Source organism: Mauremys reevesii, linkage group 3 (genome assembly GCF_016161935.1).
Source record: "Mauremys reevesii isolate NIE-2019 linkage group 3, ASM1616193v1, whole genome shotgun sequence".
In the NCBI taxonomy this organism is placed as follows: domain Eukaryota; kingdom Metazoa; phylum Chordata; order Testudines; family Geoemydidae; genus Mauremys; species Mauremys reevesii.
This window is the reverse complement of record NC_052625.1, coordinates 73,920,290-73,945,325: the sequence shown is the minus strand read 5'-3', so window position 1 is coordinate 73,945,325 and position 25,036 is coordinate 73,920,290. Positions and strand designations below refer to the sequence as shown.

The window sequence follows — 25,036 nt, the reverse complement described above, 5'->3', positions numbered from 1 at the left end:
GGTGTGGAGAAGTAAATAAGGAAATATTATTTACACCTTCTCATAATAAAAGAAGTAGGGGTCACTAAATTAAATGAATAGTCAGCAGTCTTAAAACAAAAAAAAACAAAAAAAATCAGCTTACTTCCTTTTGGTTTTTTTTAGTAAAAAAGGGAAGCATCAGAGTAGGGGGTCAGCTTATGAACAGGTATAGAGATGGAGAGAGGTGGGACACAGTTCCCCACCCCCCCGCCAACAGAGGGGACAAGGAGAGGCAGCAGACAGCAGAGCCAGAAGAGAAGAGGCAGGGCCAGAGTCTTTCCTTTTCTGGCCACGCTGTTCTCCCCCAAGTGACCGAAGCAGCTGCAGCTCTGGGGCTGGCCCGCCACGGCCGCGCTGCCCGGCCCACCGGAACAGCTCTGACCAGGCCAGAGACATCCTCCCCTGACCCGTCCCAGCTAAAGTGGGAAGGGGTGGGGAGAGTGTGGGGGTCCTGGGCTAGGGGTGGGGCAGGAAGGGGTTACATGGGAAGGGGTCATGTGGGGAGGTCCCAGGTTAGGGGTGGGGTCATGTGGAGGGTGGTCACAGGGGCTACTCCTCTGACCCCCAGCTTCTTCCCCCCCACCAAAATTTCCCCACCTGTTACTGTCCCGGCCCGTCAGGGTAAGCCACTGGCAGGCCGGGACTCTTTGTTTACTTAGGTTTACCTCCATGCCTGCAGATGCTCAAGGTAAACAAACCTTCTTTGGCCCGGCAACCAAAGTTTGCCGACTCCTGAATTATAGGGTCAGCTTATGAATGGGTCATAAAAAATTTGCCATTTTTACTTATCCATTTTATGGGGGAGAGGTGGTTGGTTTATAAACGAACCAGCTTATAATCGAGTATATACGGCACTTCACACAATGCACAATCAACCTGTGGAACTCTTTGCCAGAGGATGTTGTGAAAGCCAAGACTGTAACAGGGTTCAAAAAAGAACTAGATAAGTTCATGAAGGATAGGTTCATCAATGGTTATTAGACAGGATGGGCAGAGATGCAAAACCATGCTCTGAAATGTCCTTGGTTTCTGTTTGCCAGAGGCTGGGAATGGGTGATATGGGATGGATCACTTGATGATTACCTGTTCTGCTCATTCCCTCTGATGCATCTGGCATTGGCACTGTCAGAAGACAGGATACTGGGCTAGATGGACCTTTGGACTGACCCAGTATTGCTGTTATGTTCTACTCAGGCTTGGTAGTCCCATTGAAGTCAGCAGGACTGCTCACACCATGTAAAATTAAGCACATGCTTGAATCTTTGCAAACCCAGGTCACTAGACAACATTACAAACCACATACATGTGAGATTTAGAAACAAACCTTCTTTCCATTTTACACTTGGTGAATTGGAGGCAGACGCAATCAGATTTGTCCAAGGCTATAGAGAGGAAGCAGAGTTAGAGGTAGAATTAGCACTTAGGAATTCCTAGCTCCCAGTCCTGTCCTCAGACCTTTGGATTATGCCTTGCTGGGTTGGCAGCCTAAAATATTCATAGTAGAGCTGAGTGAAATTCAGAAATTCCATCCTCTGGGAAATTATGATATTTCAACTTTTGCTTATGAGGTGAAAAGTTGAGACCAAACGTTTTCACCTAACAAAATAGTCTGAAAAACTTCAATTTGGGAATGTGAAAATGTTTTTCTCCATTTTCAATCAACACAAAACATTTTGATTTTCTGAATCAAAATATTTTCATTTTGGTTTGTTGAATTGACCTGGAATGCTTTGTTTTGAGTCAGTTCAACATTAAACAGGCAGCCCAGATGTGCCTATCTTTAATATGTAATATAGGCACAATACAGGGTTTTCGTTTTTTGGGGTGGGGGGTGTTCTGCTGCTGCCTGATTGGTTACTTTTATTTTTACTTGGTGTGCAGTTGACGGGTCAGTCTGTCACTCTGATGCTCATATCTTTGAGGTTCTAATGTACAAGTGACTCGTGGGACTTCAGGTTGCCTGGGGCCCCCATTATCTCCTATGGGCCAGCCTCCCTGGTTGGAATATGTCTCCTATGATGCGCCTACATTTACATGACTTCCATGATGTACCACACAGCTCGGCCAGAGGAGAGTTCGTATTACATCATGGGAGCTGTAGTATTTCTGGGAGCACGGTCCATAGGAGGGAATGGGGGCTCAAACTATGATTCCCATGGGGCAATGTGGCACAATAGGGAAATGCAATTTAATGTTGAGCTGACTCAGAATTAAAGGTTTCAGGTCAGTTCAACAAACTAAGATATTCCAATTTGGGTTGACCCCTCTCTAAAATCTTTTGTTTCAGTTTTTCCAATGGAAAATCAACATTTTGGCAAAATTGAAGTTCTCCCATGAAAGGTTTTTGAGTTTGTGGAAACTACATTTTCTTTCAGAAAATAATTCTGATGGAAAATTCCCAACCAGCTCTAATTCTAGCCTCTATGTATTGATCTTTATTTTCCTCTCATTGCACTGCTAATTAACAGAATACATCATGAGTCTCCACTTGGTATGAAGTCCTTCACAAAAAGTGGACCTTGTAATGGCAAGATCTAAAGGAAAATAACTTGAAAGGGATTAATGGAGCAAAGTATCGATTTAAGTGAAAAACAGACCTTCTCTTTGATGTCAAACATTACATGCTGGTGATACAATTTGGAACTCTCACAGGAAAAGCTATCAAAATGTTAGGTTTGTTCCCGCTCTCATTGTTCTCAATGGGAGTTTACTGATTGACTTTAAAGGGAGCAGGATTGGGCCTTTTCAGGATAATTCTTGGAGATTTAGTAAGATGAACCCTATTGTTTCTGATTTTGATTCGACATTATATCTTCATCTGACCCAAACAAGCATCTCTTCCGTAAAACTTAAGTTGTGCCAACACTAAATCTTAACATCAGACTCAGAAAGCCCATTACTTTCCTTCACTGACAGCAAATGATACTGGCTGGAAACAAGACAGTTGCATATATTCTAAAAAGCACAAGTTTGTTCTTTAAGGTGATTAATTTTCTCTTCTGGTCTTGTTTCCCTGGATGTTTTTTCCTTTGAAAATAAATGACACCCTGTCTGCGGACCTCCAATTATGAGATAGCTCAAACAAAAGCGAGCCACAAGAGGCACCTTAGAATCCCTCATAAATTGATTCCCCCATTCTAAAGACTTCTTTCAATATAGAAAGGAGAATCAGTCTCCTTCTGAAGAGATTACAGCTGGGAAGATGAGGTTCATCTGCCTCTTCGCATAGACTAACACTCAATTACAATTTTCCAGACAATATTCAGAAAGTCTAACAAGGGGGAAGCTAGTGAAATCTGAAAGTATGAGGCAAACCTGACCTTTACTCCTCCCTAATATAAAGAAAGGTGAGAGAGATCACAATTCACATAGGAGGCACTAGGTCTCTTCTTAGAAAAAAATAGTACTATTCAAAAATACAGTACTGTTTATCTTCCCTTTAGGTTATGTTGCTTTCTTTTTTGTGAAACCCCACCCTGAATGGTTAGTGTCTCAGCCTGCCAAAATTGCCTAGACTTTGGTCACACTGAGCAGACTGCACAGCCTCTTGTTTTTGGTGCAACAAGGTATTGTCTTTGAGCACTTCTATAATGACATTAGTGCCTTCCTCCTCCAGTTATAAATCTTTCTCTCCCCCTCCCAACTTTATACATTGCCTTTTGATTAATAGCATTTTATTATTTCTAAGTCACCTGAGTGAAATTCTAGAACACTGAAGTTGATGGGAATTTTGCCATTGGCTTTAATGTGACCAGACTGCCACCTCTGCAGATGACAAATACCAAATTTTGTCTGGAGTTTCATACACATTTGATTTTTCCCCACTCTACAAGTTGAGCTAGACTGAGTTCACTACTATCTAAAGCTGCATGGGAAGGAAGAGCCTTCAAGCATGGTGCTGTTGAGAAATTCAAAACTTGGTTAAAAATATTTCCCTTTTTGGACCCAATTCTGTACTTTCAGGCTGCAGTGCTGCATGCCCAGTAATCAAACTTTCATGGACTTTAACAGGGTTTTGGCTTAAATTTAGTTTGAGGAATATCAGTAGAAAGCATTCATTTTCATCACTATTTCCCCAGCACTGTCACTCCATCAGCCACCTGAGGCAATATCTCTTGAGATTTACCAACCTGCCTGCATCTCTCCTACAAGTTGCTGGTACCTCTTACACTCTGGCTGCCTGGTATTGGTCTTTGGGCACTTACTTGCAATGTGATGACTCTCAGCAGCAGGGTCATTTCATGTTAGGACAAAAAAAAGGAATAGGGAGATAGCCTCTGGCTCTCTGTCATCCTCCTATGGCAATAACTGCCAGACAGATTAAAAGGTGGTTTGATTGCTTTGTAGATGGGAGCAAACTGTCTTTTAACTGACTAAAGACTAAAAATTTTTTTTTTTTTTTAGCATGAGCTTAAAGCAGCTTTCTTTCACTTCTCATAGAATGGAACACACAACACACAGATATTTATACATACACAGAACACATGAAAGCAGCAAAAAAAAAAAAAAAATTTTTTAAGGTGGTGCAGTACTCTGTTTTTTTTTGCGGATACAGACTAACACGGCTGCTACTCTGAAACCTGTCTTTTAACTGTGTCCTCAAAATGCGTAGCCCAATCTGCCCTAGGCATTAGTGTACTTTGGGATGATGTCTAGTTCTAGTATATACTGCAAGACTGAAGCATGTTTTAACTTGGCACAACCATGTTATAACCGAGCTTCCAACATTGCTGTTTGTACAGCGTAAATGGGCTGTTAGATCGTAAATTCTCTGCAGGGAATGTATCCTACTTTTTTGTAAAATCTATTAGATGTTTTATTCAACTTCTCTATGAGAGGTCAACTATTCTTTCAAACTTTTTACACTTATACTGAAAGATCTATGTGACTTTATCTATTTAGAGTCATATCAGCCAGATGTGTCACTGGCAAATTATTTCTCCAGTAGAGTATTCCTTCAGATCTTCCAAAAGGAAAAATCTAACCACTCACTCGTACCTCAGGTCAGCTACTTCATGACACTCCCATAGGCTCTGATCCAGCTAATCCTTACACATATTTAATTTTATCTGAGTAATCTGACTGATGCTAATGGGACTACTCAAATGCATACTGTTACTCATGGGTGAGTTTGCAGGATCGAGGCCTTGCAAAATAAGTAAAGTTCCCACCTAATAAATGATATTGAAAGGGAGACATGTTTTCAAGGCAGGAGTGCCAAGTTAACAGCTGTATTGAATGACTAGGTAATTCATAGGTGGCTGAAATGAGACTGATGGATCAAAGCTAGCCTGAATTTGTATAAAGTGGTCTGTGTCCACTCCATGTTCAGTACAGAGATGCAGTCCATCTACAAATCCCAGCATGCAATGCTCAAGTGTCCTGGTTTTAGTTCTGTAGTCTCTATGCAATGTAATTCTGTATTAAAGATGAGTGGTTACAATCTGCTGTTAAGTGAAAGTTGAGTGCTTGGATTCCAAATATTGTCAGTGTAATCCTCATTTGGGCAATATTTGGGTACCTTAGGGATAGTTATAATAAATACAATTATTAGCGGACATCTGTCTTAAGAAAAATTGAATGAAAATAAATCAACAGCAGGCAAGTTTTTTTTTCTTTTTAAAGCTACATATCCAGTTCTGCCAAAAGCTTGAGGGCTTGTTGGTAGGAAATTATTTCTGATAGAAGATTTGGGAGGCTGCTGCATCCTGCTGATGAAATGAAAGCCCTTTTCTAGTGTTGAAATTGTACCTGATAGCGTGAGACTTTTTTTTTCCTTCCTGACTTTTCCCAAAGGCTGTTTTCTTGGATTTGTGTCATATGTATAACCTTGCCATCCACTGATCACTAATTCACTTGCATATTTTATTATTCCATGATCTCTGTACCTTAAGAAAAATCAACCTAGGAATTTTTGTGTGTAACAGTGAGATAAATAATACTAAATATGATTGCTTTTTGTCTGCCAGTTGGTGACTCGCATTCTGGGGATAACTTATCCAGTAACATAATTAAAATGGTGATAAATTTCACTTTAAGTTCATTTTTAGTTACATTTTGAAAAGATGTGAGGTTTGTGGGGTAGGAGTTTGAGAGAGACACTTAGGGAGACTCCTGATATATTTAGTTCTATACAAAAAATACAAATATTGTAAGGATGTAGCTAGTCTACTTTGTTGACAGTCTAACTGAATGCCAAGCAGTCGCTCTTGTTGGTCATTGGCCTGTGAATACAAATAAGAATTAGCCACATGGGGGTGGGGTGACAATGTAAATGTATTCTAGAAAATCTTCATAAGCAAAATGTGAGTGAAATACAAATTAATACAATGTATGTAACTCACTAATGGATTTCGCTCAAATGAGAGAGGATCAGGTTTTTAGTACTGAAAGTACAAGGTTCAACCCTTGCTGTTAGACTAAGGGTCATTTATATAGACAGAAACTATTAGTTATGTATATAGAAATGTCTTTAGATAAATATATTAAAGAGCTTTATTTCGTTCATGGCCTTCTCTTGAACAGGATATAGGAAACACCATTAGATTCCATTCAGTTTCTTTTGTCAGGGGATGGGGATTTCCTCCTCTTCCCACAGAAGAAGCAGGAGTTTTGTTCCAATAAACCAGTGGATCCCTAAACGCACCAAGGTTCTGTCCCTTCACACTGGTTCCATTTGGTTCCCTGACAGTGCTGCCCAAGGCTGCCCCCTACCCCTGTCATCTGCTAGATGTTAGTGGGAAGATTGGGTGCAGGCTGGTGGGGGAGGGAGGGGCTACAGGGCATGGAATGAGGGATGAGAGAATTAAAACCATAGTAGGTTTTTGGAGGGAGTGATGCTGTAAATGGCAGTTGTCCCCCCAAACTACCTCCAGCATCACACAGCTTTAGACGCATAGAAGGACTTTGTGATGTTGCTCAAATGGAAGGTGGAGGGACTGAGAAGGAGGAACATTGCTATGAAGATAGTATTCCCCTCCCCATTCTGGGCTTCCTCCCATCCAGGGATATATGTTACTGTCATAATAATCTCCACAATTGTGATGCATCCACAGCTTTGCACGCTTCTCTGTAAGAGGGGAATGTCCAATGTAAGCATGTAGCAGCAGATCCATTACCCCTGCTCCTTCTCCTGCGTTTCACCAAATCCACTCTGCTTAGTTACAAACTAGACTAACTTTCCCTGATGTAGTTAGGGCCCCCATGACTGGACAGCTGAGATGAGGGTGGGTCAGAGCTCTTCTTTTTACCCTGTGCTAGAATAGGTGATTGATTTTCAGGCAGAGAAGATTAGGAAGCAGATCCCAGAAAGTTTTATCTTCTTACCAGAAAGGTGGTGTTACTTTTGAGAGGTTCAAGAGCCAGTTCTGACCTTTCCCTCCTTCAGCCCAGAGCCAAGGCATTTGAGGACCTCTTGTCCAAAAGGATTATGAGAGCATAGGCTGGGCAACAAAGTAAGCTGAGAAGGAGAGCAGAAATAAAGAAGAATTCCCTTTTCTCCAGTAAGAGACCCGAGAAGAGGCAAGATCTATTGAGGACCTGTTTAAGTAAAGTGAACGGGAGCTGCTGACTGGTCTCTCCAAGCAAAGGGGAATTTTTGCAAGGCAGGTATATAGAATAAGCATCTGAAGAAAGGACTTTTTCAGCATGCTTTCTGCAAAGTTCCTCAGTGAAGGAAATGTTAAAGACCCAGAATTCTTGTTTTCAAACTAGCCCTACTTTAACCTGGCCCTCTCCAGCCTATTCCTGTTGTAGTGCAATCTGAGAATTCCAGTGCTGCTGGAATTTAATCTAATGCATGAGTTGTTAGTGTAGCAGAAACTGCTGGAAATCTGGTAATAGAGCATTAATCTTGTACTTGTGTGCACACTTGGCTTTACTTCTCCCAAGACACTGCAGATATAGACTGAATAAACACTGGCTATTAAACAGATTTCATTTAATCTTAGCCACCAAGGAAATGCTTCCATATTTAGTGCAAAGAAGGAAAGATGTTGACAGCTTGAAATTCTGAAAGTGTTTTCAGCAGTTTACTTAAAAGGATCAAATGGAAACTAAACAGTCCCAAAATTAGCAGTTCCAGTCATTGTACAAACACAGGGCACATAGGTAGCTCCTGCCCCAAAGATCTTACAATGGAATTCATTTTAATTTAAATTCCTACAGAGCTGGTCATTGTCACATCTGTTTATGCACAGAATGTGTAATGCTTGGCGCCGGATTCATTTTATATATCTTATGTGGCAAACAGAAATAAAAGAATCCATGCACAGTTTGGCACAGCTTTGCTTGATGGGCAGCTGCTGCTCAAGAGAGCTTCAGGACTAGAATATCTGTGGGGATCAGGATAGAGAAGAGGTTGAGTGGCAGAACTCGCTTGGGGAAGCTTGCACAGCAGCTGCAGGCATCATGTCAGGCTCTCAGTAGTGCTGTAATAAGCGCTCACTTTCATGAGCAATAACTTGGCCCACAAAATTCAAATACAAAACTAATAAATGGACTTATTATTAAAAATACATTTCTTCCTGCTGTGTCTTGCATTCGATATGACTGCAGGAAATATGAAAATGCTTCTGTAAAAAGTCTGACACAGCCTTTGTAGCAATTCTGTCCTCTTTGGGGCAGACATAAGCCATCCTTTAACATGAGGCACAGATGGATGATAAGTCACATGTAAAAGCTATGTTATGGATAACACAGATGCAGGGCCGGCTCCAGCTTTTTTGCCACCCCAAGCGGCGAAGGGGGGAAAAAAAAAGAAAAAAGAAAAACCCGATTGAGCTGCCACCGAAGTGCCGCCAAAGAAGAAGAGGAGTGAAGGACCCACTGCTGAAGACCCGGACGACCCGCCCCAATAACGGACGGAGAGCTGCCCCTTTCTATTGGCCGCTCCAGGCACCTGCTTCCTTCGCTAGTGCCTGGAGCCAGCCCTGCACAGAGGTGACTAAGATGTCATGCTGTTTCAAGGCTATACTGCTGTACAGCTTACATTCTGGGGATAGGCTCCGAATCAGGTTTGAGTACCCAAAAATTTGCTGACTTTTTTTTTTTTTTTTAAATCTCAGGAATGAGATATATTTACTGAGATATGGGAGGGAACATTTGTCATAGTTCCAAGTTGGTTGCTTCATTTATAGCAGTAGTTATTGTGGAAAAATTAAAATCAAAATATTGCACCATCACACTCCAGGAAGAATTAGTGACTATAACTGAATGCACCCCTGTATTCACAGCCTACACACTATTGTAATAATCTTTGCAAAAAATATGCCTCATGAGGCATCATTTGAAAACTAATAACTCACTGGTCAATAGTATCCTGGTGAAATGTGTGTAGCAACATTATATGTAAAGTTATGAACATAAGCTGAAATCATGACTGAAGTGTGTTTGCCAGACAAGTCTAGGGAGGGGGGAAACCTGTTTCTCAGAGACTAAGGACAAGCTGACACCTCTAGCCAGGTGTCTTCAAAGCTGACTGGCAATCACTGGTCAAGTGGCCATTCTTTGGCAGCAAATGGGGGGCAGGAGCACATCAATCTACATTTTAGCAAACAACAACATGGAACTTCTTTCGTCATGAGACTACACGTTTCCATCCTCACAGCTGTAGGTAACTTTTTGTCTAGGGGAAACCCTCAGGAAAATGCATTTCCAAGGGGGACTGCACTACAAAAGGGTGGGGGTAAAAACACCCCAGGTAGTCTGTCTTCTTAAGTGAAAGAGAGAAAAAGGAACCAGCTCTTTGGACTCTGGGGGCAGATCCTGACTTGAGATTTGATCAGCAATGTTGCTCGGAACATGTGGTAAGGATTATACCTTGAACCAAGTCTAGTTTCAGTCTTAGCTACCAGGAAGCATTTTATCTTTATTTTTCATGTAGCCATTTTGACTCTTACACCTTGCACTTGTGCTCATTTAAAATCTATCTCTTCGTAAATAAACGTGTTATTCTTTAACCAAAACTAATCCTGTGTTTGCTTAAACTGAATTGTTTGGTAACTCCAGTTAAAGTAGCAGGCTGTTGTATATTGACCCCTTAGGGGATGATGGCCCTTTTAGTATATGAACTGTCAATAATACATGTTTTAGGGAAAATTCAGGACTGGGAGTGTGTGTGGAGTCACCCTGCAAGTGGTGACCCAGGCAGGTGGAAGCCAGAGTGTGACTGGAGTGTTGCTGACAGGCTGCTGGGTTCAGAGTTGCTGGACCAGGCTGTAGCTATACACAGATACTCAGGGTGTGACCTGCATGTGGTTTTCAGGTTTGTCAGGGGCCCCAGTTGGGAGCTACAGCAGCAAAGCATGGGTGAAGCATCCAAGGTTGCAGGGCAGGTGGTGACACAACACCTCACTAGTCTGGATCACATCCAGAATGTGACAGTGACCAGTGAGGATTTATGCTAGAAGGGAAAAGCCATCTTAGAAGATCATTAACTGTAATAGTCTTAATCTCTCATTACTTGGACATTAAACTAGTGTAGCCAGGTGAGTGTGTGTGGGGGGGTATCACTGTTTGGGAATTGAAAGACCTAGTCGTATATTAAAAGCGAAACCATAGATATGTCTACACCCCTAGCTCAAAGTGTAATTCCCATCTCGAGGAGACATACTCACACTAGCTCTGAGTGAGCCAGCATGCTAAAAATAGAATGTAGCCATGGCAGTGTGAGGAGCTAGCCACTCTCACTGTATGCCAGTCAGTTGGCGTAGATAGGTGTAACTCCATCCTCTGTTGGTGTAGATGGGGGCAGGGGCTTAACTCTGTTGACTTCAAATGTGCACAAGCAAAACCATGCAAATCAAGGTTCAACTGCCTTTTTATTTTGTGAGCTGTTGCCTGTACATACATATGTATTTGTACTCATGTGCATATGACTTGCCAGTTCAGATACTTAGTTGCAGGTGTGCGTTGTAGGTGCAGTTTAGACCTGTTGCTCGCTGACATTGGGGTGAGGGGAGACCCGGGTTTCTGGTCATGAAGACATGACTCTCTTAAGAGTGACAGCAATATAAGTTTTCTACCCAACAGCGAGTGCCATTTAAAGTGCAGGGGTCCATGTTGGAGTCAGGGTTGGGATCTGCCCTGGGGATGGAAGGCCTGGGGTCGGGTGGAGAGCTCACTCAGTTCTGTGCCTCCTGTCCTGCGAGGTTGGCCTGGCTCCCTGCTCCAGCCTGTTGGAACTCACCATAGCATGCAGGCTGGATCTTCCCTTGTGATGGCCCACCCCCTTCCGGGCCCTAGTGCAGCTAGATTGTCTGCTGAACTGGGCTATGGGGGGAGAAGAGTTGTTGGGTCATGGCCTGGGTGCCCTGCTCCCCTATTCCGCTCTGTGTCCTGTGCCCAATGTAATTTGCAATTATTATTTTTAAATGACAATCTTAATATGCACTTGGCATGAAAAACTTTACCCATCTGGTAACTCGTTCTACAGGAAGCTTCCCCTATGCAGAGACCCATTTCTTAATCGTTGTGTATATTCTGTCCAACTTAGGGTGACCAGATGTCCCAATTTTATAGGGACAGTCCCAATTTTTGGGTCTTTTTCTTATTTAGGCTCCTATTACCCCTCACCCCCTGTCCTGATGTTTCACACTTGCTGTCTGGTCACCCTAGTCCAGCTTGATATAAGAGGTGGCCTGAGATTCAACAGAGTGAGCACAAGACAGGAGCTCCTGAGTTCTAGTCCTGATTATTGATCTTTAAACCTCTGTGTTCTTAGGCAAGAATCTCATCCTCCCTGCTTCAGTTTCCTATTTTGAAAGATGGCGATAAAAAAAGAAATGGGTGTTTACATATAAATCACTCAAGCTGCATGGCCTTACACTAATTTTTATAGCACTTTTCAACTTTATCATTGTTGCTTAGTTTTAATTACTTTAATGGTAACAACATAGACTTCAGTCTTCATAAAACAGGACCAACTTATTTCTTCAGCTGCATATTTTTTTTTTGTTTATTTGAAAGCCCAGCTTTGCCTGCTTTTGGTGTGTTGCTGATCTCAGTGGATTTAAAGTGACTTCTTCTCACATCGACCAGCTCTGTTCACATGACTTGACTGTGCATTAGACAGATGGTTCCAATAGCACAGATTACTCAGCAGGTCACTTGTGTCTGTAGAGAAGTTCTTTGTGGGGAGGGAGCAGAGAGAGTGGGGGGATGTGAATCAAGGACGATACTGCTTGTCAATAAACATAAGTCTCCAGTATAAAGAGGCTTACTGAATATGACAGTCCTTAAACAAGCTATCTCTCCAGGTGGAAGAATGACCTCTATTTACAGTGGAACCTCCCTAAATCATGCTAACTGGGACACAATTTGCAAGCACCACATTTTGCACATAAAACATCATGGATGCTGCATCACATAATATACTTGTATTCTGACAAATGTAGTTCAGCTTAAATTTATGATGTTGCTCCATACTGTACTAATGAATTCTCTGAAGTATAGTTTGTAAGTCATAACACAAGCCTTCATAACACTATATATTGTCATTGCTTTGCTAAGAAGTGAGATGAGAGGAGTGTGTGTGTGTGTGAGAGAGAGAGAGAGAGAGAGGAGTTCTGTTCTAATTAAGTGCTTAAGCACTACACCTGTTCTGGTATCTGAGCACCTTTTGATGGGAGTTATTGAGTCTGCACATTAGCAAAATGAGAACCAGCAATATTCTCCTTTATTTGCTGACACTTAAATAACAGTTGTGCAAACTGTGTTCTGGTTGTGGTGGAAGATTGTTCTAACAGGCTAGGTATGCACGCTTTCCAAATAAACTACATTTCCTCCGGCAGTTCCCTCACTTGCACTGTACCTAAAAGGAACTCAGTGGAAGGTATTACTTATTTCCCTCCTGTTGTAAACTAGTTTAAGAATCAGAAAAATAACTTTAGTGTATAAATACTAACTGGAGCAGGTAGTTTGGAATGTCTAATGCCAAGAACTGCACTTCCTGAAGTCCACAGGCAGGGTTAATGTGAGGCTTAATCCTTCTTAAATAGACATGCAACCTGATACCGAGGCAGAATAGGTGTGTTTTTTAAGCTCTTCTTCAAAAGATGCACCACTCTAAAGATCCTAGTGTCAAAGTCTGGAAAGAAGGGACATAGCTTCTAAGTAAGCTGAAGGTGGAAGACATTTCTCTTAGCTATTGCTGCCTGAGCACTGAGAATTAGTGATGAGCCAAGGAAGATGTGGGCACTAATCGGATGAAAAATTATTACCATTGATGTTGGGGAGGTTTCTTTCTTTCATGGAGGGGCAGCACTGTCTTGGGCTAGAGCCTCAATGTGTTTCCTTATTCTTCTCTGCATCTCTTCAGTGTCAGTTTGAGCTAGCTGCCTTCCAGACTGGGGCTGAGCTGTTGCAGGCATCTTGGCTTCATTATCACTGGGACTGTGTTTATCTGCAGAGGGAGATCTACATCTGAGTTCACCAGATATTGCTGGCAACACAAGCCCAAGGCATTCTGTATTAAAATCGAGTTTATTTAAATAGTTTTCAGCAGATTTCTTTAGATCCAATAGGGAGTCCCAGCCAATGTGCAATAAGATGAATAAACCATACCCAGTGGTGTCCATACAAATAGTAAAACTGCTCTGGTTTAGGACATGCTTTTTTGTGCTCAAACTTAAGTGATAGGTCAGTCTAAAACTATGGAAGATTTCACAAATCAGCCCATAATATGGGTAGCTTGTTGTTGTTGTTGTTGTTGTGTTTGTTGTTTGTTGTTTAAACACTCTTTTTTTTTTCTGTGATAAGCTCCCACAATATGTTGAAATCCAGCAATCTGACAATTCAGGGTATAAAAAAGGATTTCTTGAATGAAAAATTATGACTGTCAATCTCAAGCAAACTGCTATTCAAAATAATGTGCATATTGAATTCTCTTAGCACAAAAATTAAACTGGTTTTCTGTCTTGTTTAACCAAATGTTTTCTATAAATTTAACAGATTGCTAGATTTGTAAATAATTGATATAGGTGCCCTTTGTCACACAAGTTGGCATTTCCATGGCAGTGGTACTGGAAAGGCCACAGAACTTGGTGCAGTATAAACTTTCATTTGAAGCTTTTTTTTTTCCCCTAGCCCACGTGATTGTGAAGACTTTATAGGAAATTGTGTAAAGTGATGCAATGATGGCTGCAGACAGGTGGAGTAGGGTAAATTGCCTCTGTTTAGCTCAGTGGTTTTATTGAAATGCCAACTCATGTGACAAAAGGCACCTACACCAATGTGGTCTTGGCTTTATTATTACAGGCAGGGCAGCCTCAGTCAAGGACTAGGACCCTACTGTGCTAGGCACTGTACACACATAGAAGAAAAACATGGTCACTGTCCCAGAGATTACGATCTAAGGCTAGACACTTCTTACGGTGTGTAGAATACAGACAGCCACTACACATGTAGCTACACACTGCTGTGAAAGGCAGAATGTGTTCACACTTGTCACTGTACTGTGTAGTATAGGGGCGGGCAAACTTTGTGGCCCGAGGGCCACATCTGGATGGGGAAATTGCATGCAGGGCCAGGAATATAGGGCTAGGGCAGGGGGTTGGGGTGCAGGAGGGAGTGCAGGGTGCGGGGGAGCGGTGTGCAGGAAGGGGCTCAGAGCAAGGGGTTGGGGTGGAGGAGGGGTGTGGATTGTACCTCCCCTGAAGCTCCCATTGGCCACAGTTCCCCATTCCCAGCCAATGGGAGCTGCAGGGGGCGGTGCATGCAGGCAAGGGCAGCGTGCAGAGCCCTCTGTCCCCCACCTCCAGGGGCCACAGGGATGTGGTGCCAGCCACTTCTGGGAGTGGCACGGGGCGCGCAGTGAACTGACTTCTGCTCCCCCCACTCACAATTTACCACCATGTCCCCAACTCTTCCAAACCCTAGAACAATTCCCATATCATGCCCTGCCTGTACTATGTGACTGGTACCCCTACTGCTGCACCTTCCCACTCTAGCTCTGTGACATCCCACTGCCCAGGGCCTCCCAGAGTGGGGGGCAAGTGGGGCAATTTGCCCCAGGCCACGGGCCCCACAGGAGCCCCCATGAGAATATAGTATTCTCTAGTATTGCAACTTTTTTTTATGGAAGGAGCCCTTGAAATTGCTTTGCCCCAGGCCCCCTGAATCCTCTGGGTGGCCCTGCCACTGTCAACCCCACCCCTACACCTCAGCTGCCTTACCTGCCTGCACTGCACTCCCTTCCCCCACACAAAGCCCAGGCTATGTCGAGACTCTTGTGCAATCACACTTTAAAAAAAATGTAACTGGCTAAAGGGAGGCAGCATGGTCCAGTAGATAGTACTCCATAACTCCCAGTCCAGTGCACTTGGTTTTGTTCCTGGCCCTGCCACTGACCTGCTGTGTGATCTTGGTCAAGTCACTTCTCTCAGTTTCCCCATCTGGGAAAAAGGGATAGTGCATTCCCATGTTGTAACTTGGTTTGAGATCTATATGAGGCTGTATGTTTGCAGCTAATAGGGCTCTGCACAGGCACATAGGGTACCCTATAGAATCAAGGCCTAAATAGCAATTATGTTAATGATGGGGGTGATAAAGTAAAATTACAGAAGAAAGAAAAGGCCGTTGGAATCTTAGTGGTGCAGACCGTGTGGTGATGAGGTTGGAATAGCTGGTGAGAGAAGCAGGGATCCAACCTAGAGAGAACAGTACTGAATAAGGATTTCTCTCTTCTTCGATATTTTCCTTCCTTCCCAACTTGACACCCAAACTGTGCATGGACTTTCCCTCAATATGTAGATTTTACCCATTACTGTTTTCTTCTGACATCTTGAAGCTAGACCAAATAACAAAACGTCGTTTTTTGCATTACAAAATCTCTAGAATGCTCAGTCGGCTCATGACCAAACCACCCACAACAAAGATGGCCCCTGTATTATATTTGAAACTGGTTTAAAAAAACCGACAAGCTATCACCTTCAGTGTGAGGGATTCCTGCTCTACTTGCCCCGAGGTGATTTGGGTTTCTGAGTCAGCCAATAGACTGCCTGTTTGAAATGGGACAGCTTTACTTAAGGGGGGTGGCGGGAATATCTCACTGCCTCACGGAGCAGCCTGTTTCTTCTCTTTCTGGTTTTGGTTCTTATGTGTTTACTTCTTAAAATTCAGAATGATAAATTAAGTTGCATTTCAGTGTACCAGCAAGAATATTTATGGCTTTATCCAAGTTCTCTGTTTATAGATTGTAAACAGAACAGCCACCAATGTTGCACTGAGACTACTAGATTAGGAATTGAATTAAAGCATGTGGTGGACTGAGCACCCTGTGAAAACAAGCACAGTAAAATCAGTGAGTGTACTTGGACATGGTGGCCCTTTTACTGAAGACTACGTAGGAGACAACAGCTCCATTCTTTCTTTTACTCATTGTGGGGTTCAGGGAATATAAACACTTGGCTGATTTTGTGTGCTTTTATTTTAAACATCAGGCTGGTTAAAAACTAAGGGCTAAAACCTTCTTCTCCTACCCACCTCAGTAATCTATTGAACTCAACAGGTCAATATTCTTCCCTCATGTAACACCATTGGCTCTAGTGGGCTTACACCAGGGAAGGGGCCCACTGGGGCTACTTGGGTGAGTGAGGTGAGCAGGATTTGGCTCTAGCCAAATCCAGTCATGGGTGTCTAATTGCCATGTAGACATTCCCTAATAGACTGTGGGTGGGTGTGGTGCAGAGGAGAGGAGGAGGAAGGGTGTTGATCTTTTGCATATCTGCTTTGGGGCACGGCAAAATCTGACTCCCAATACACATTGTCCTTTCTTCAATCTACACCACACAGCTTCTCATTTAGGCACAAAATCAAATATATTGTTTAAAAAAAACCATGGAAAGCATCACGCATATTTTGTTTGAATTATCACTGACCAGTTTATGCAGAACCCTAGGTGTTCCCCTTCTGGTGGGGGAAGAATAGGAAGCAGTGTACTTCATTAACTTGATTAACATTAGTATGGCATGGCTTTGGTCTAGTACACTCAAACCTTAATGTTATTGAAGTCCAGTCTCTATCTAACTGCCTTTAATGCCAAGCTTGTTTGAGATGTCACAGTGCATGCCATGTGAGGTTGTCACATATGCCTCCTGTCTTCTGAAAAGCTGGATGGAGCTGTGTGCATCCCTGACTCAGAGGATTAGTGTTGCCACTTACTCTAACCTACTTTGAAGTCAAATGTCATTGTTTTAAGGATGTATTCATAATGTGGTCATTGGATCTTCCCAAAATATGAGGGAAGCTGAGCTGTAAGCATGATGTTACATTAACTAAAAACCTAATCCAGGATTGTTACTGAAGTGTAGGGTATATCAATATCATTAAATGTAATCAAGATAATTGGAACAAAGACATTTTGGGACAACTGATCCAGTCATCCATTTATTATAGTCCTTTCATGGAAATTATGTAACTCCATGTTTATCTGATGTATTTTATCATATACTGCTTAGAGAATAAAAAAAAAAAATCCTTCCCTTGCTGATGTAGCTTTCATAACAATTATTTATAGCTATTTGTTTTCCTTAGAGATTTAGGAGCTTTCTTAACACTTCTGGATTATTTAGTGCTTCAAGAATGCTGAATATTTGTTCTTAGTAAGTTAGATCAAAAGCTCAATTTTCTTGCTTTTAGTTTCCTCGCCCTTTTCTAATATGCACGTTATCCAGCCTCTTGGTTAGTTTGCCGTCAGAAGGTGCAAAGCCCACAAAGGAACTGGAGTTAATTGAAAAGTATATATTTTTGGCACATGTATCTGCTTTACATCTCTCTTATTTATATAACACATACTTGAAATGCAGGCCTAGAGCCAGTGTGAGACCGCAGGGCTTGAGGGAAATCTGTGTACTAGCTGGTATGTTAAACAATTTAACAGGTACCTTCAAAAATGCAGTGTCTCCTCTTGTGGGCTCTGATAGTGGTGATCCAGCAGATATTCAGACTCTGGACAGGCATGTGATGATTAAGAGATTAAGTATACAAATATGAAATAGATGAGAATTTATCTAGCTTCCTATTCAGATTCTTGGGGTTTCCACAACTCTGCTGCTACAGAACTAAACTCCAGAATCTAAGCTTGTTCAAAAAAACAAAACAAAACACTTTCTAGAATCTATGGTTATGTGATTTGAAAGGGAGAGGGAGCCTTCCAAATGTGAATACGGTGTTGTCTTCCTGAATCTGCGAACAGCCTCAAACAGTAGGTCCAAGTTGTGAACTCTTCACACTTGCCTAATGAGAAATTGATGGCAATTCTTAGGCCTCTTGTTACCTAGCTTTCCCTCCCCAGTCATCTTTCAACCTGCTGCTTTCTTCTCCAACATAACATTTGTGGCTGCTAAACCTGATCTCCTCAAACATCAGGATATTGCTTTTCCTGTCCACCACAGATTATGAATCCCTATACTGACAATACTCAGAGCTGTGTAACCCAGTGCCCCCCCGGCTAGATCCTTTCCCTCCAACTCAATTGGAGTAGAGGTCCAGTACCCACTAATAAGACAGAAGGTTCTATTAGATTCACATTGCCTATGTCCCTGCTTGATTTCTCTCCAGCATAACTCCATAATCCAGAGATGGGAATCCATTCATACTGGTGCCTGTGAAGCAGGTTCTGACAATACTCCTGTGTTCATACCCTACACACTCTTGTAGTAATTTTGTGCAGGTCAAGTCTAGTAAGGTATTATTTGAAAACTCATAATTTGCTGATCAGCATTGTCCTGATAAAATGTGTGGCAACATTGTATGTGAAGTTATAAGATTTCCCTGTATGGCATTATTAACACATGTTCCAAACCCCACAACTCTGCCCAAACTGAGGTTGGCAAATAGGTCTGTCATAAACAAAGGAGTGTGTGTTCTGCCTACTTTTCATTTTAAGCAGTAAATAGTCATCAGGCAGGAAGGGACACAAAGAAAGCTCAAACAGGTGAGAAGCCAGCACTGGACAATCCTTCCACAGAGACTTTGTCTCCTAGTGCCCAGCTGAAAATGTTTTTCAAGAGAGGGACTGAAACCATAAAAAGGAGGGAAAAACAGCCGAAGGCACCCTCCTCTCTTGCCCTGCCCATCACATTTACCACACCTGAAGCGACAAAGGAAGCATTCATTGGACTCTGGGGGAGGGGTCCTGACCTACAGCATTTGGTCAGTAAAACTGCTGAAAGCATACAGTGAGAAACTTTTGCTTAAATCTGATATAGTTTGTTAGGTATTAGTAAATGTCCTATCTTTTTCCTGTAACAATTGCTGACTTTTATGCCTCATTACACACAACACACAGTCAACCTGTGGAACTTGTTGACAGGGGATGTTGTGAAGCCCAAAACTATAACGGGTTTCAAAAAATAGTTAGTTAAATTCATGGAGTAGGTCTATCAATGGTTCATGGAGTTAGACCCAAGGTGGTCAGAGGTTCAACCCCTTGCTCTGAGTGTCCCTAGCCTCTGATTGCCAGAAGCTGGGAGCAGAGGATTGGGATAGATCACTCAGTGATTGCCTGTTCTGTTCATTCCCTCTGAAGCACCTGGCATTGGCCAGCATCAGAAGACAGAATATTGGGCTAGCTCACCATTGGTCTGACCCAGTATGGCTGTTCTTATGTTATGTACTTGTAGACTCACTAATCTCTCTTCATAGTTAATAAACATGTTTTACTGTTTTATCTAAGCCAGTGTGTTTAAAGTGAAGTGTCTAAATAATTATTTGAGATCATAAACTGGCAGATTATTCCCTTTAAGGAATAACAGACTTAATATATTTTAGTACTGTCCAGGAAAGGGCTGGGCAGTACATAACATACGTTTCTGGGGGGAAATCTGGGACTCGGGGGCAGAAGAGTGTTGGGGTCATGCTACAGTATAACTGAAGCTGATGAGAGCCAGGGTGTAGCTGGCAGGCTGCAGTTACACACAGACACTCAAGGTGTGGTTTGCACACTGGAAAGCTGTTGGTGATTGGCCCAGGTGGGAGCTACTTCAGCAAGGCATTGTAAGGAACCCAAGGTTGCAGGGCAGGGGTGACAGGTGCTCATTAGTCTGGGTTGTACCCTGGTATGATAATACTACTAGTTGGGTATTTGATTCTAAAATGTAATAGGCAGTCTTGAACTTCACCAAATTATCTATCTCATAAGTCACTAGTTGCTCAGCCAACTGCTGCATAGCATTGAATGAATATACTAGGGCTATATCCGCCTTGCCTTAGCCTCCTGAGTAATCCCACTGGTAACAATTTGCTCCTACGTCTTCCAGTAATTAGCTAGAGCTGCAATACCTGGCTAGACAACTACATTCTCTCCAGATAACTTACTCTGTTAAACAACATGGTAAGCAGAACTGCAGCTTTACCTCCGCTGTATGCACAGTGACCTTGTCTGCCCTTTGAGTTCTCTGACACTGGTCACACATTTCATGCACACTTCTCACATAGCTCCCTTCTTTGTGAACCTCACATCACTATGTCTCTATAGCCTCTGATGAACACTTTCAAACAATGGAGCCATGCAATAACTGTGGTGGGGAGGGGGAAATCAACACTTCAGCCTAAAAGCAGCTTTTATTCTTCTCATCTCCTGGTCCTGCTGCTGTGCACGGGACTGGACTAGATGACCTCTCGAGAGCCCTTTCAGCCCTACATTTCAGCGGTTCTGTGTTGATCTGTTGAATGTGTAGTATGGTGACTGGGGAAGAATGACTACTTCGTGCTGCCCCAGAGAGGGCTGGATTTTGCTGAGCCTCATCAGGGCCGGCTTTAGGCACCGCGGGGCCCGATTCGAAGGAGCTGCCGCTGAAGTCCCACCACTGTCTTTGGCGGCAGCTCAATTGCTGCCGTGGAGGAAGGTCCCTCCGCCGAAATGCCGCCGAAGACAGCGGCAATGATTGAGCTGCCATCACCGACAGTGCCGGGACTTTGGTGGCACCTCAGTCAGCTGCCGGTGCCTTCGGCGGCATTTCGGTGGAGGGATCTTCCTCTGCAGCTGTGACTGAGCTGCTGCTGAAGACAGTTGCGGGACTTCGGCAGCAGCTCCTTCAGGACATTGCGGGGCCCTCTTAGCGGCGCGGCTGAATCACCCTAAAGCTCGCTCTGAGCCTCATTTGTGTAGTCAATGAAGTCCTGTAGCATCATTCTTCTCTAAACATCCTGACGAGGTTCGTTTAGAGTAACTCTAATGTCCCTTAATTAAAATCACTTGATTTCCTATAACTTATAGAACACATCAACCAGGATGATGGGGAATTTTAAAGCATAAAAAGGAACTTTGTCAAGTACTCTTTAAGGGGGTTCTTAGGGTGGTTCTCTAGGATCCCTGCAATTTCACGTCCTTTCCACTTAAAAATGCAGTGGATTAATAGCCTTTTCTTTGATCAGCAAATGCTGGCCACATCTGAGGATGATGCAAGATAGTCTTGCCTCTCTCTTTTCCTCGCAAGCCACTACCATTGCCAATACTTGTCAAGGAGATGAGCCAGGGTCTAGGATACACACAAGAGCCATAGCACTGTGGTGCTCTTTTAAGCACATCGGAAAGAGTGTATCAGTTTCAGTGCTTAAATGACCAGCCCTGTTGACATGCAGACAGAGACAACACTTTCTCCTTAGCTTAAGCAAATGTTCTAGAGATGTTTAAAATAAATAGAGACAGGCCCTGCAAGTTTGGTGGAAACAGCTCGAAGTAGAAAGTTAACTAATTTCAGGTATATTTGCGTTGAAACAGTTTCCCTTCTCCTTTCTCCCACTCCTCCCCAGTGTTTTTTAATGTTTTTTTGTGCATTTTCACAGGACAGAGCCTACTGGCATTTTCTCATGAGGGATGCATACACATAATTTGCAGGGGTAGTTGGAGCATGTCAGTTTGTCAGGAGAAGTTCTTTAAAATATAACTAGAACAGCAAAGTTACTATGAATAACTTTCCCTAAGGCAGTTACCACTAGTCACCTCCTAAATTCCATAGTAAATGTGCTTGCATTTGCCTGCTGTCAATGCTTGTCATGTATGAGTTCATGCACAGTCGTGCGTGTATGTAAATACACAGCAGTGGCACTACTCCTCTCGACAGTGCTTGTGGCACATTGTGTTCAGGTTACTCATGTGAAACAGTTGCTTGCGTAATCTCCCCAGCTCACTGCCACAGGATGGAGAAAGAATCAAGGTGAAGCGGGGGGGAGGGAGGCAAGAAAGATTTCTGAATGCTGTTGTGCCGTTGTCTGAGCTTCTGCTGTCTCATTTAAATCACTGTACTCCCTCCACATGATATGGAGATTGGAGGCAGAGCAAACAAGGAGTCAGCACAAAAGTATTTGATTTTCATTCATTCCTGTTACTAAATCATTACTATAAAGTGCTTTGTGAAGGATGTGATGTAAAACTAAATTCTCTTCTATGAGCAGTATTCGGACTTGTAAAGCAACTGACTCTAAGAGGAGATGCAGAACCGACTTGATTCAGGTCCTGGAGACATTTTGTGAACTTAGTTACACACAGTGCCTCCTGGAGCTCTAGGAGAGGGGAGGTGCAGCACCCTTTTATAATCCAGGGTTGTGTGCCAATGGGTTGCCCACCATGCCTAGCCACGTCCTCTCTGGGGTATGTAGTGCTGTTGATGGCACACCCGCACCTTGTTAAGTTCCAGTCTAGCAAAACACTTAATGTCGTCAATGGGTCTGTGGAGCTGAAGCACCAGGATTCTGGCTGCCCCTGTGTAAGTGCTCAGGGTTGAGAAGCATTACTTTTCAATGGCCTTTGTGCTGCACTAGTGAAAATATGTGCTCCTTCATGGGCATACGCATTGTAACCAATGGTCACTTCCTTGGCAAATGAGTCCAACAGTGTGCCTTGCTGTGCTTTCTGGCTTCCACTAGATCTGATTTGTTCACTGGTTTTAAATGTTGTCTTTGTCTAGAGGTTTCCAACCCTTGTCTTTATGCCATGCTGGTTCTCAAGCTGTGTGCTGTGGTCCTTTCCCCTCTGATGACCATAATGAAGCATCTCATATGAGCTCTTTGTCCAGTCATATATGGATTTGCATGATTTAATATTCAGCCTCTGAAATCTCAGGTTTCCAGTGTTAACATATCACTTGGGAAGAGAATAGTCTTGTAGGGCTTGCCTGTTCCTTACTCTCATTTTCTGACTTGTTCTTCAACATAACAAGCATAAAGCACAGTGCTGAAAATAGTACCAGTATATTACCTCAGACTCAGCCAGCAGACATAAAGCAACTTAGGTTTTCCCAACAGGTATAAAGATTGTCTTCCCTTCATCCAGAGGAGTCAGAGGTTTTGTTTGCTTGCTTTTTAAGGCCAGAAAGGATCATTAATTTATCTAGTCTGACCTCTTATATAACACAGGATGGAAATTGCACCTTCACTAGAAGATTCCCAGTACTCCCACTTACGGTTTAATTTGAGGAGTTCATGGGAATACCAGACCCACCTGTCTTCAGTTTGATTTTATCTATTCTACAGCCTTTGGAACAGACATACATGAAACTGGAGTTTCTGAAAAGGTTTTATATCCTTTTCTCTTTATTATCTGCAGTAGATTTCTTTTCAAGTCTCTACTGTGATTCCCTAACTACCTGCTCTTGGATTACTAGGTTCTTCAGTTCTTCCAGTTGTTTCTTGTGGTATTCCACTACTTTTCCACACAATGCTGGGAATTCTTCCTGCAGAATTGCCTTAACTTCTAGCACTTTCATTCCCATTTTGACTTTCCATTTTTGCTGACCCAGTTGAGTCAGCTTCATAATTTTTTTCCACTCACACAAATTTCCTGTTGCAAGTCTTCTCTCTGCCTTACTATTTTCCCTCCAATGCTCCTCCTCAAAGCTTTTGAAGTTGCATGTGTTTACTAAAACCCCAAGTAGATAACCTGAAATGTTAGACTGGGGTTCATCTAACTTTCCAATTTCTGTAGTCTTCCTGAGGGGACAGTTAAGTAAATACAATTGACATGGTTCCTCTGGCCTCTATACTATCTCAGAGAAACATGTCTGAATGAAAAATTCTTTACATCAATACATTCTTCATCAAAACAAATTAAATGTACAGTTGACATTTCCTTTATATCTGCATTTCCCAAGTAGGCTTCTGTAAAACTATTCATGATGTCCAATGTAACCAGCACAATTTTAATACATAGCCAGGTTCTCACCCCCCCACCCCATTCTATAATTGTTCCAGAAACCTTGGAATTCCATAAGAATTGGTTTAGGTTTGTTTTTTCTTCAGGCACCAATTAGATTGTTTAGAGAGGAAGGAAATTTCCAACCACCTTCAGGTCCATCACCAGGACAAGAGAATTCCATTCTACCTTCTGATCTCATATAATCTTGAATATTTTCAGTCTCAGGATATATTACTGTCTACCTTTATTTTACTATCAAATACACCAGGTTCTAAATTCCAGCTGTCTTTTCTTCTTAGCAATGTTTTCCAAACCAAGAGACCCTCTAAATTTTAAAAATAAAATAAACTGCCTTAATACTTTTATAATGTTAAAATTACTCAGTAGTTCTTCTTAAATGAATGTATAAGCAGTTAGCTTTTGAAGAAATGCTTACTGTCACTTGTGATGCACTTCTTTTTAGATGCTGAGCTTATCATGGGTGAAGACTGTTTCTAACTGAATCAGGGTTCTCTTTAAGTATAGAACTGCTGCCTACACATTGTACTCAGCAAACACCACATTTTTGTGCCAAAACATTTAAAAACAAACTTTCAAAAGAAGCAAGTAGTTCGATATGATGCTTGAAACGGAGTGTGTCGAGACTCCTGGATTCTATTCAGACTCTAACTCCAACATGCTGTGTAGCCTTGAGGAAGTCACTTAAATTCTCTGGCCTCTGGATCCTCAAAGGTATTTAGGCTCATAACTTCTACTGAAATACCTTTCTGAGGATGTCAGGTATACCTTTCTGAGGATAGGAGTCTCTGTGCTGAAGTTTACCAAGCTGCAAAATGGAAAGAATACCTCCTGTGCTTACCTCACAGAGGTGTTGAGAGGCTT

The 25,036-nt window shown here is 42.5% G+C and overlaps 1 protein-coding gene across 6 annotated transcripts in view; it reads left to right on the top strand.

Annotated features, from left to right (window-relative positions):
• WDR64 (WD repeat domain 64) overlaps positions 1–25,036 on the top strand; it is a 136,802-nt gene that overhangs the window by 57,279 nt on the left and 54,487 nt on the right. The window lies entirely within an intron of this gene.